Source organism: Ranitomeya imitator, chromosome 2 (assembly GCF_032444005.1).
Source record: "Ranitomeya imitator isolate aRanImi1 chromosome 2, aRanImi1.pri, whole genome shotgun sequence".
Taxonomy (NCBI): Eukaryota; Metazoa; Chordata; class Amphibia; order Anura; family Dendrobatidae; genus Ranitomeya; species Ranitomeya imitator.
Window position 1 is genome coordinate 383,694,873 of NC_091283.1, and position 12,553 is coordinate 383,707,425.

Here is a 12,553-nt window from a genome sequence, read left to right on the forward strand (position 1 = left end):
CTCATAGGACATGGTTTGCAGATCGGTCACCATTCTGGTCGCTCTTCTCTGAACTTGCTCCAGTTTGTTGATGTCTTTTTTAAAATGTGGTGCCCAAAACTGGACACAGTATTCCAGATGAGGTCTGACCAAAGAGGAGTAGAGGGCAATAATGACTATTACGTGATCTAGACTGTTTGCTTCTGTTAATACATTCCAGAATAGTATTTGCCTTTTTTGCTGTTGCATCACACTGTTGACTCATGTTTAGTTTGTGATCTATTAGTATACCCGTCTTATCACATGTGCTGTTGATTAGCCCTATTCCTCCCATTCTGTATATGCTTTTTTCTTTTTTTATTGCCCCAATGTAGTACTTTGCGTATTTCCTTGTTAAAAACCATTCTGTTAGTTGCTGCCCACTACTCCAGTTTATTTATATCTTTTGGAATCCTCTCTATCTTTTCTCTATTATTAGCTATCCCTCCTAGCTTTGTGTCATCAGCAAATTTAATCAGTGTACCCAGGACAGAACCCTGTGGTACCCCACTTGAGGCATTCTTCCAACTGGATATGCAGCCATTTACGACCCCTCTTTGGGGTTTCCTTGTCCATTCCATACTTAGTCATTTTTTCAATAAGGATTGTGTGAGATACTTTGTCAAATGCTTTGCTGAAGTCAAGATATACTATATCTACAGTATTTCCCTGATCTACCCAGTCAGTGATTCTGTCATAGAAAGAAAGTAAGTTAGTCTGACATGACTTATTAGTTAAAAACCCATGCTGACTCTGGTTAATCACTTCATTCTTATCCAGGTACTTACATACATGTTGTTTAATAATTTAGTCAAAGATCTTTCCTGGTATAGACGTCAGACTCACCGGCCTATAGTTTCCTGGGTCCACCTTCTTCCCCTTTTTGAAGATAGGAACAACATTTGCTCTTCTCCAGTCTTCTGGGACTTCTCCAAGAATTTTCAAAGATTATGGAGAGTGGTTCAAAAATTTATTTTCCTATCTCCTTCAGTACTCTGGGGTGTAATTCATCTGGACCTGGAGACTTGAATTCATTTATGTTAGCTAAGTGTTTCCTCACTATCTTTCTGTTTATAGATATCCTGGATTCTTCTATTCCCTTAATAGGGCAGTAAAAATCAGTTGATGTTACATTTCCTTTCTGAGAGAAAACAGATGCAAAATAAGAATTTAAAAGTTCGTCCATCTCAACATCCATATTGCATGGGGCAGTGATTAGATTAGTGGAGCACATTAGAGATAGGGAATAGGAGTATTGGTTTAGGTTTTGTTATCATAGGGGTATTCCAGTTGGGAGGGGCTACAGAGTAGTGCAGCATAAATCAGGGGGACATAGGCAGGCACTTCCTGGTTGAAGTCAGTCAGGATGCATCAGTGAAAGGAGACAGTCTGCAAGCCATGGGGATAAGGCTGCTAAGGCAGGAAGGGGCCCCAGCCTGAATATCGTGCAGGTGTTCACCAGCGTGAATAGAAACCAACCCGAAGAGAATCCGGGGACTATGACCGGGGCAGGTGAAGCTGAGACCGTGTGCCTGGCACCTTTTACTATTGAAGCCGAACAAGGGGATGATGGGAAGCTGGTGGGCCTGAAGGCACGAATGGGACAGAGATTGTCCATGAGCGGGACAGAGATTGTCCAGAAAAGAGGCAGGGATTGCCGGAAGCGAGGCAGGGATTGCCAAAAGCGTGTCAGGGACTGCCAGCAAGAATAGAGGTTGCCAAGAAGGCAGGAAAAGCATGAGAGATGCCACTCCGTGTACACTATGCTGCATTTGTGACGGAAACCCTACTGTTAAGTAAAGTTGAATTGTTGAAAAAGGACATTATCTGTGAGATGGTTTGCGGAGCTTGTGGATGCGGAGCCGGAGTGAAAGAAGCCGAGGGGACTCTAACAGTGAATGTGAGTGTACTTCTGCGCAGACTGCACATGCAGCAGAATGGACATTGCATTTCATCTGTGGGGCAGCAGGGTGTGGGAACACTACTGCCTGTGTTATGACCTGGTGGTCAGGACAATAATGGACCTGGTGGTTAAGAGCACACGGAATGACCTGATAGTTACTGATAATATAGGATGAGCTCTGGGACGTGGGAACTCTGCTGACCGCAATCCCTAATCCTATAACACACACTAGAAATAGCCGTGGATTGCTCCTAACGCTCCCTATGCAACTCGGCACAGCCTAAGGAACTAGCTAGCCCTGAAGATAGAAAAATAAAGCCTACCTTGCCTCAGAGAAATTCCCCAAAGGAAAAGGCAGCCCCCCCACATATAATGACTGTGAGTAAAGATGAAAATACAAACACAGAGATGAAATAGATTTAGCAAAGTGAGGCCCGACTTACTGAACAGACTGAGGATAGGAAAGGTAGCTTTGCGGTCAGCACAAAAATCTACAAAAAGACCACGCAGAGGGCGCAAAAAGACCCTCCGCACCGACTCACGGTGCGGAGGCGCTCACGGTGCGGAGGCGCTCCCTCTGCGTCCCAGAGCTTCCAGCAAGCAAGACAACAAACAAAATAGCAAGCTGGACAGAAATATAGCAAACCAGAGAAAAACAAGCAGGCACTTAGCTTCTGCTGGGAAGACAGGTCACAAGAACGATCCAGGAGTGAACTAGACCAATACTGGAACATTGACAGGTGGCATGGAGCAAAGATCTAGGTGGAGTTAAATAGAGAAGCCAGCTAACGAATTAACCTCGTCACCTGTGGAAGGAACCTCAGAAGCCGCAGCCCCACTCACAACCACCAGAGGAAGCCCATGGACAGAACCAGCCGAAGTACCATTCATGACCACAGGAGGGAGCTTGACAACAGAATTCACAACATGCCTGTTGCCTCAACTACCACCCTGGCCACCTTACTGGTGGGATTTGCATTTTGGTCTTCAAAAATGGAAGACTGGTCTGAACTTGCCTGTCACACCTTGGAGGTTTTGTCATGCCCAGCAGCCTGAGTTCTCTCAGAATGTGTCTTCAGCGCTGCTGGAGGTGTCCTGACGGATAAGCATATCCGGCTGTCCCCTGTAAGTGTAGACCGCCTAACTTTCAGCAAACTGTACAAGTCGTGGATCTCCAAAAACTTTTGCACCTCAGTCACAGACTGGGCAGACTAGGCAATGGTGTTATTTTTAGTGATCTCGTGTTATTGCAGTCTGTGCCATCTTTGTGGTTTCTTTTGTGCCTGCTATTGCTTCTGCTGCTGAAGTTACAAAGAATTTTTTTGAAATGCGGAGACTCCAAGGTGGGTCTCCATCGGGTGGGTTGGCTGTAATGTAAGGTGTGTCAGAGGCCTATTATACTGCTTCTACTCTGTGGAAATTGATGCCACTTTAGAGCTGTGTGACAATCATTTTTTTGAAATTTGAAGACTCCAAGTTGGGTCTCCATCTGGTGGGTTGCCAGTAGTAAAAAGTGTGTCAGAGGCCAATTATACTGCTTCTACTCTGTGGAAATTGATGCCACTTTAGTGCTGTGTGAAAATTATTTTTTGAAATGTGGAGACTCCAAGTTAGGTCTCCATCTGGTGGGTTGCCAGTTGCTCCCAGACAGGCAGGGCTGCATTTACTTTCAGTCAACTGACTGTGTTACTTTCCTTACATTTTTATGCTAATAGTACTGTATGAAACTGATGTTTGTGCCATCTGAGTATGGCTGAAAACAAAATTGGAGGTGTTGCATGAAGTATCCGGTCTCCCAGCTAAGAAGGCTTACACCGCTCCCTTAACCACCAGGTCCTCATTGAAACTTCAATTCCAAGAAGTAAATGCTGGACCAGACTCTGATACCTCATGCACGGCCCATGGTTGGCTGCTTGTGTCTGCTACTAATTTTAGCTTTTTGACCCGTCCGAAGGTGTTGTATATATGTTTGTTTTTGCCTTACATTGAATTCTAGTAATATTCGGATACATTTGCTGAATCCAAACCGAAATGTTAAGACATTATAAGGGTTAAAAGTTGGCCATCGATTTTGCATTTTTTTCAACAAAACCATTTTTTTAGTGACCACATCACATTTGAACTGAGTTTGGGGGGATCAAAATAACAGAAAATACCCAAACGTGACACCATTCTAAAAACTGCACCCCTCAAGGTGTGCAAAACCACATTCAAGAAGTTTACTAAGCCTTCGGGTGCTTCATGAAAACTAAAGCAATGTGGAAGGAAAAAATGAACATTTAACTTTTTTCACAAAAAAATTACTTTGGAACCAAACTTTTTTAATTTTCACAAGGGTATCAGGAGAAAATGGATCACAAAATTTGTTGTGCAATTTCTCCTGAGTATGCCGATACCCCATATATGAGTGAAAGCCACTGTTTGGGTGCATGGCAGGGCTGAGAAGAGAAGGAGCACCGTTTGACTTCTTGAACGCAAAATTGACTGGAATCAATGTCGCGTTTGGAGATCCCCTGATATACCTAAACAGTGGAAACCCCCCAATTCTAACTCCAACCCTAACACTGCCCTAACCATAGTCCTAACCCCAATACCACCCTAACCCCAACCCTAACCCCAACACAACCCTAACCCCAACCCTAGCCTCAACCCTAACCCTAGCCCGAACCATAACTCTAACCTCAACCTCAACCTAACTATAACCCTAGCACTAGCTCAACCCTAACTCTAGCCCCAACCCTAACCCAACTCTAACCCTAGCCCTAACCCCAACCCTAACATTAACTCTATAACTCTAGCCCCAACCCTAACTCTAGCTATAACTCCAACCATAAGCCTAACCTTAGCCACAACCCTAACCCTAATGGAAATAAATACTTCTTTTTATGTTATTATTTTTACCTAACCGGGTGATAAAGGGGTTTCATTTATAATTTTTTTTATTTTGATCACTGTGATAGTGTCTATCACAGTGATCAAAATGAAGCAATAGAAAAAATCTCCTATAGTTGCCAGGTGCCGGCCGGTAAATGCACTGCGCATGCACCCATTTTCTTCCCGGAAGAAACCGATGGCAAGGGGACAGGACCAGGGGATGCGGGAGGGTCCAGGGACACCAGAGATATCTGGGGGCTCGGCGGACCCCATTTCTCTTTCCTCTGATATGCTAGATCATATCAGAGGAGAGAGAAATAAATGGGAAATCAGGGTTTTTTTTGCGGTCACCATTATTTGGTGAATAACGGCGATCGCAACACTGGGGACGGTAACAACCAACCAGAATCATGTTCTCCTGTTACCCCCGGTGGCCGAGACCATGGAGATTTTCCGACGCTGGGAGTAGCTATAACCTTATTTCTCAGCACCCTTAAAAAGCGTACCGGCAGTCATTAAGGGGTTAATATCTCCTGATAGTGACAACATGGAGCCAGCGATGGCCATAATGGAGACTGTACAGTAACAGAGCAGCGAGCGACGTCAGGAAGGAAGTGACCCAATGTAATCCAATACAGAGACCCTGATATAGCGACACAGACGGGAACACTTTGTCTCCTGGAATGTGACCGCAGCACTGAGGGGGTTAATGTCCCCCAGTAATGGGGAATCTCCAGCACCTACCTCCACCTGCAGAGCCGCACACCACATATATGGCTGTTCTGTGCGCACAGGACCTGTGATGAGGTCACAGGAGGGGAGGAGTCATTCTAACGGTTTGCAGGAATTGGTGTGTAACATGTGACCACCTGACTCCTCCCCTTCTTTGACATCATCACAGGTCCTGTAGGAACTGAACATCCTTATATCCGGTGTAGTGTCTCCCACTCACTAAAAACAGACCCAGAGGGCTATTAAATGCATAAAGCGTGCGAGAACATGATACAAGGAACCTGGTTGGGCTGAAAGTTTTGATGCAGAGATAGTTAGGTTAATGCATTGAGGTGGTAGGCCAGTCTGAAGAAATGCGTTTTAAGGGAATGCTTAAAACTGTGAGGATTGGGGATTAATCATACACGGTCAGCACAGCTGTAGTCGCTCCCTGGACACTGATAGAATGCTGTGCTGTGTATGTGTGTGGAATCGTCTGTCAATTAATGTGGCGGGGAGGGATTACAGCCCATTCACAGTATAGTGAGCTTTGACGGTAACAGCTCTCTGCACCGCCCCGGTGACGGGAAGCAGGGGCTGCAGCGAGATGAAAAGGAAAGAGAAGGAAAAATAGGAAAAACAGACAGACGCAAAAGAGAGAGGGACAGATAAAAGAGAGAAGTAGTGTAGTAGACTACGCTATTGTATTACATTATTTGTACAAGCATGGCTTTATAAAAAAAATTCATGAATTTCATTTTGTTAAAAAATATACGTAATATCCAAATCAAATAATGAATGTGGTGGGTAATACGAGTGGTGGGAATATGGTCCAGTCTCCGCTACTGAACATAATCATGCATAGCAGAGCTGAACATCACATACTGTAGTTGAGCCATGTTACAGCCAACCATGAGATCAATTAAGACTTTGTAGGGAAGAGAGAGGACCCCACTTATCAAAATAGCTAAAACACTCTACAGGAGAAAGACAGAGAAGACCCCAGCTACCATAACATCTTATACTCTACAGCAGGGGTCCCCAACTCCAGTCCTCAAGGCCCACCAACATGTCATGTATTCTCAGGGACCCTGCTGAGAATCGTACGTCGTAGCAGATCGTTTGAAACTTTCTTTCGTCGTCTAGTGTCCCGCTGTGGCGGCATGATTGCATGGTGTAACATATATCGTATACGATGTGCGCATAGTAACCAACGGCTTCTACATCGCACATACGTCATGAAATTATCGCTCCAGCGTCGTAGATTGCAAAGTGTGACAGCAGTCTACGACGCTGGAGCGATATTGTTACGACGCTGGAGCGTCACGGATCGTACCGTCGTAGCGATGAAAATTGCACTGTGTGACGGTACCCTATATCTGCACAGAGATTGAAGCTTCAGAGACTGGGAGTTCTGTGGAAACTGTTTGGGTAAGATTACAAGGAGAGAACAACAGGAAGGACACCGTTGTACGCATTTACTACAGGCTGCCTGTGCAAGCTGAAGATATAGATGAACTCTTTATACATCAAATGGCCAAGTTCTCCAAAAAATATGACATAATGGTCATGGGAGATTTCAACTATCCAGACATTTGTTGGGAGTCTCTCTCGGGCAACAGTAACAGGTCAAGCAAATTCTTATCCTCTCTTGCTGAAAACTTAATCTTCCAAAAGGTAGGGGAGAAACCAAGGGGATCTGCTACCTTGGATCTAATCCTTAGAAACAGGGAGAAAATGGTTGAGGAGGTAAGAGTGGCTGGGACCCTAGGAGGTAGCGACTATGCTATTTTAGAATTTTGGATAACTAGAGGAGGAAGACCTGTGAAGACTCAGACTTCAAGGTTAGATTTCAGAAAGGCAGATTTTAAGGGACTCAGAAAGAGAATCAGAGGTATCCAATGGCTGGATATCCTTAAGCAATAAAATACTTGGCACTCAGGAGATCTTTTTGCATGATCAGAAGTGAACAATTCGTTTATTTAGTGCATCCAGCTCAAACATTAAACGTTTTCGGTCTAATCAAAAGACCTTCATCAGAAACAGTTATTGGATTACTGGAAGCCACGAAGAGTGAATGTGGGCCCACAGGGGTGCCAACAATCGGCAAAGTCCGGGAGAAGAGGGCGCCTTAAAGAGTCTGGAAATGCGGGAGCAGAGCGATGTAGAAGGGCGAGAAGCTCGCAATGGCAGAAGCGCTGAATCCTCCAAGGGCACCGGCGCCGTACAGCTGGAGTCGCGTACTCCCGGGACTGAGCAGTGGAGAGCTTTTATTTCAACCTGGATTTAAGTATAAAGCTGTTTCTTGCCTATGCGTTTACTTGTGAGCAACAAAGAAATAGAGAAAGACAGAGAAGAACACGGCGTCAGCGTTACCGGAGACACCCCATTATTGAAGTCCGGGAGAGCCGTGGAGCCTACCACACCCTATACAGTGAGCTCAATGCAATCCCGGACAAATTTCCGGAATATACCAGGATGTCTCAAGAGACCTTTCGGGATTTGCTTGGTCGTGTCCAAGGAGCCATCCGGAGACAGGTCACCCAGCTCCGTAGAGTGATTCCTGCAGAGGAACGTCTCCTGGTCACATTAAGGCATGTAATAATTCTAAACAAATGCCTGTCATAATTATTGTTCTGCCATGTATTATTTGTTTTTTCCTTAATGTGTTTACCAAAACCCCATCATAAATATAATTGTTTGTAATTTGTTTATTTCTTTTTTTGGCAGATTCCTGGCTACCGGAGAGAGCTTATCATCGCTCCATTTTCAGTACCGGCTTGGAATTTCCACCTGTCTGGAATAGTTGCGGACACCTGCCGGGCTTTGTGGAATGTTCTCCGGGATGAATTTATCCCCCTACCCACCACGGAAATGTGGCTGGAAATTGCCGACAAATTCTGGAGAGTGTGTAATTTCCCCAACTGTTTGGAAGCAGTGAATGGAAAGCTCATACGGATTACCTAACCTGCCAGATCTGGATCGGAGTACTTTAACTACAAGAAATATTTTTCTGTAGTGCTCATGGCAATAGCAGATGCGGACTGTCGCTTTATCGCCATGGACATTGGAGCTTTTGGCCGTGGCAATGACTCCCAGACTTTCAAGAACTTGAATATGGGCCGACGTTTGTATGGCAAAAATTTTTATTTTCCCCTGCCACGACCTCTCCCCAACACTCAAGACCCACCAATGCAATTTGGTAAGGTTGGGGATGGGGCCTTTCAGATGTGTGAAAACCTACTGAAGCCATATTCCAGTTGGGACTTGACCCACACTAAAAGGATTTTTAACTACAGACTGACCAGGGCCCGAAGAACTGTTGAGTGTACCTTTGGGATTCTTATCTCAAAATGGCGCATTCTTGGGACAGCCATTAATCTAAAAATGGAGACAGTCGATGAGGTTGTCAAAGACTGTGTGGTTCTCCACAATTATATAATGGCTAAGGAGTGACCCAACATTGAACTGGATGAACCAATTGCAAACCCATTGCCAGATTACCAGCATCACCCTCTGCGGTCAACTGTTGAAGTTGCCCACATACGGAACCAATTTGCTGCCTACTTTGTTTCTGACATCGGACGTGTTACATGGCAAGATGATATTGTGTAAAATGTCCTGTTGGGTTTGGGTCTGTACCAGTTATGTTTTAAATGTTCCTAATGAATGGTGGTAATAAACAATGTGTTGTGATACCTGTACGGAGTCTCCTATGTTTTTCCTCTCAAAACGAATTATGATGTCAGTGGTAAGGTAGTTAACGTCATTACATCCTGCGTCTATTCTGCATTATCAATTGAACGCAGACGCAGGAGAAGATGGAGGTATAATACAAATCAGATCTATAATCATCAGGTTAGGTGTCAGGAATAATGAGTTCATGATGCACAAAACCCAGCATCATGAATTCACTATTTCTGACACCTGTCAAGGTGAGTATAGATATGCCTTGTATGACCTCCTTCGTCTCTTCAGTTTGTGTGAAATAGATTATGTAGACTGAAGAGAAAATGGAGGTAATACAAGGCATATCTATACTCACCATGCCATTTTTCAGAAATAGTGAGTTCAGGATGCTGTGTTTTGTGCATCCTGAATTCACTATTTCTGGCAGCTGTTCAGGTGAGTATAGATATGCCTTGTATTACCTTCATTGTCTCTTCAGTCTGTGTCACATAGATTAAGCAGACTGAAGAGATTATGTACAAAATACAAGTCATATTAGTTTGTGACAACTCATAGCTCCATACCAAACACAAGAAGCAAAGCTGCACTGTTCTACTTGTCTCACTCCTGGAGCTATGAGGTGGCAAAAACACAAAGTGTAAGGCGAGTTGTGTTTAGTCGGCGCACGGTGTGTGTTGCTGGGGGCGAAATACACAAAGAACCAAACAGTATTTGGGGAAAAAAAAATAACATTTATTTTTAACAACAAAAATTTTTTTAACTGCGGCGGCTTGGAGTAGAGTGACGGAACTAGGGTGTGTGTAGCTGTGAGGCCTGGCTGGCTGAAGACGACGCAGGGGTTGCAGGAGAAGGAGTGATTGAAGTAGTGGGCTCAGTGAGTTCAGGGATGGTACTGGAGGCATGGGACGGCAGAGACACACTGGAAGGGCGAGCCAAACCTGACATTACAGACACATTGGGAGGAGAAGGGGAAGGATTGCGATAGTCTGCTTTTTCCCCTCCCCTTCTTGGGATCTGCGCTGCTGTCTGGGGAGCTTTGGCGTGCTAATTTCCTGTGGCCCAGTGATGGTGGCCGGCCTGTCATAGTCCGGGCGCTGCTGCTGCATGATGGTGGTGAAGGGCATGCTAGGGTCCATGTGCTGCTGCTGCATGCTGGTGGTGGTGAAGGCCATGCCAGGGTCGGGTGCTGCTGCATGCTGGTGGTGCTGAAAGCCATGCCAGGGTCCAGGTGATGCTGCTGCAGCTGGTGACACTGAAGGATGACCAAGCAGGAGCAGCAGTTGGCATAGTGGTGGCGGTTGGCTGTCCATCAGCAATCGACATGGTGGTGGGGCTCTAGTGGTGTCCGGCAGTACTTGGAATGGTGGTGGCCGTGCAGTGGTATGAAGCAGAGCTCAGCATTGAGATCAAGTGTGCCAGTGTTGGCACAGGTGGAATTGCCACCACTGGCTGCTGAAAATACCGACTCTGCTCCACAGCCTTCATGTAAGCAGCATTGCAGGCATGCATGACACTGAGCTGGAGATCCATTAACCACAGTGTCCAGTGTTAGGGCTGTGAATACAAATGATCACTGAAGACCATGCAAAATAGTGTAACAAATTGTTTTTCCGTTTAACCCCTTAGTGACAGAGCCAATTTGGTACTTAATGACCAGGCCAATTTTTGCAATTCTGACCACTGTCAATTTATGAGGTTATAACTCTGGAACGCTTCAACGGATCCCGCTGATTCTGAGAATGTTTTTTCATGACATATTGTACTTCATGTTAGTGGTAACATTTCTTCGATATTACTTGCGATTATTTATGAAAAAAACGGAAATATGGCGAAAATTTTTAAAATTTTGCAATTTTCAAACTTTGTATTTTTATGCCCTTAAATCAGAGAGATATGTCATGAAAAATAGTTAATAAATAACATTTCCCACATGTCTACTTTACATCAGCACAATTTTGGAAACAACATTTTTTTTTGTTAGGGAGTTATAAGGGTTAAAAGTTGACCAGCAATTTCTCATTTTTACAACACCATTTTGTTTTTAGGGACCACATCACATTTGAAGTCATTTTGAGGGGTCTATATGATAGAAAATAATGAAGTGTGACACCATTCTAAAAACGACACCCCTCAAGGTTCTCAAAACCACATTCAAGAAGTTTATTAACCCTTTATGTGCTTCACAGGAACTGAAACAATGTGGAAGGAAAAAATGAACATTTAACTTTTTTTTGCAAACATCTTAATTCAGAACCATTTTTTTTATTTTCACAAGTGTAAAAACAGAAATGTAACCATAAATTTTGTTATGCAATTTCTCCTGAATACGCCAATACCCCATATGTGGGGGTAAACCACTGTTAGGGCGCACCGCAGAACTTAGAAGTGAAGGAGCGCCGTTTGACTTTTTCAATGCAGAATTGGCTGGAATTGAGATCGGACACCATGTCACATTTAGAGAGCCCCTGATGTACCTAAACAGTGGAAACTCCCCACAAGTGACACCATTTTGGAAACTAGACCCCTTAAGGAACTTATCTAGATGTGTGGTGAGCACTTTGAACCCCCAAGTGCTTCACAGAAGTTTATAACGTAGAGCCGTGAAAATAAAAAATCGCTTTTGTTTACACAAAAATGATCTTTTCGCCCACAAATTCTTATTTTCACAAGGGTAACAGGAGAAATTAGACCACAAAAGTTGTTGTGCAATTTCTCCTGAGTACGCTGATACCCAATATGTGGGGGTAAACAACTGTTAGGGCGCACCGCAGAGCTTGGAAGAGAAGGAGTGCCGTTTTACTTTTTCAATGTAGAATTGGCTGGAATTGAGATTGGACGCCATGTCGCGTTTGGAGAGCCCCTGATGTGCCTAAACAGTGGAAACCCCCACAAGTGACAACATTTTGGAAACTAGACCCCTTAAGGAACTTATCTAGATGTGTGGCGAGCACTTTGAACCCCCATGTGCTTCACAGAAGTTTATAACGTAGAGCCGTGAAAAAAAAAATTGCATTTTTTCTACAAAAATGATCTTTTTGCCCACAAATTTTTATTTTCACAAGGGTAACAGGAGAAATTAGACCACTAAAGTTGTTGTGCAATTTCTCCTGAGTACGTCGATACCCAATATGTGGGGGTAAACCACTGTTTGGGCGCACCGCAGAGCTTGGAAGAGAAAGAGTGCCGTTTTACTTTTTCAATGTAGAATTGGCTGGAATTGAGATCGGACGCCATGTCGCGTTTGGAGAGCCCCTGATGTGCCTAAACAGTAGAAATCCGCCACAAGTGACCCCATTTTGGAAACTAGACCCCCCATGGAACTTATCTAGATGTGTGGTGAGAACCTTGAATGCCCAA

At 44.3% G+C, this 12,553-nt stretch overlaps 1 pseudogene; it reads right to left on the reverse strand.

Annotated features, from left to right (window-relative positions):
* Positions 1-5,575, reverse strand: part of LOC138666639 (zinc finger protein 850-like) — a 151,175-nt pseudogene extending 145,600 nt beyond the window's left edge.
* Positions 5,576-12,553: the final 6,978 nt, after the last annotated feature.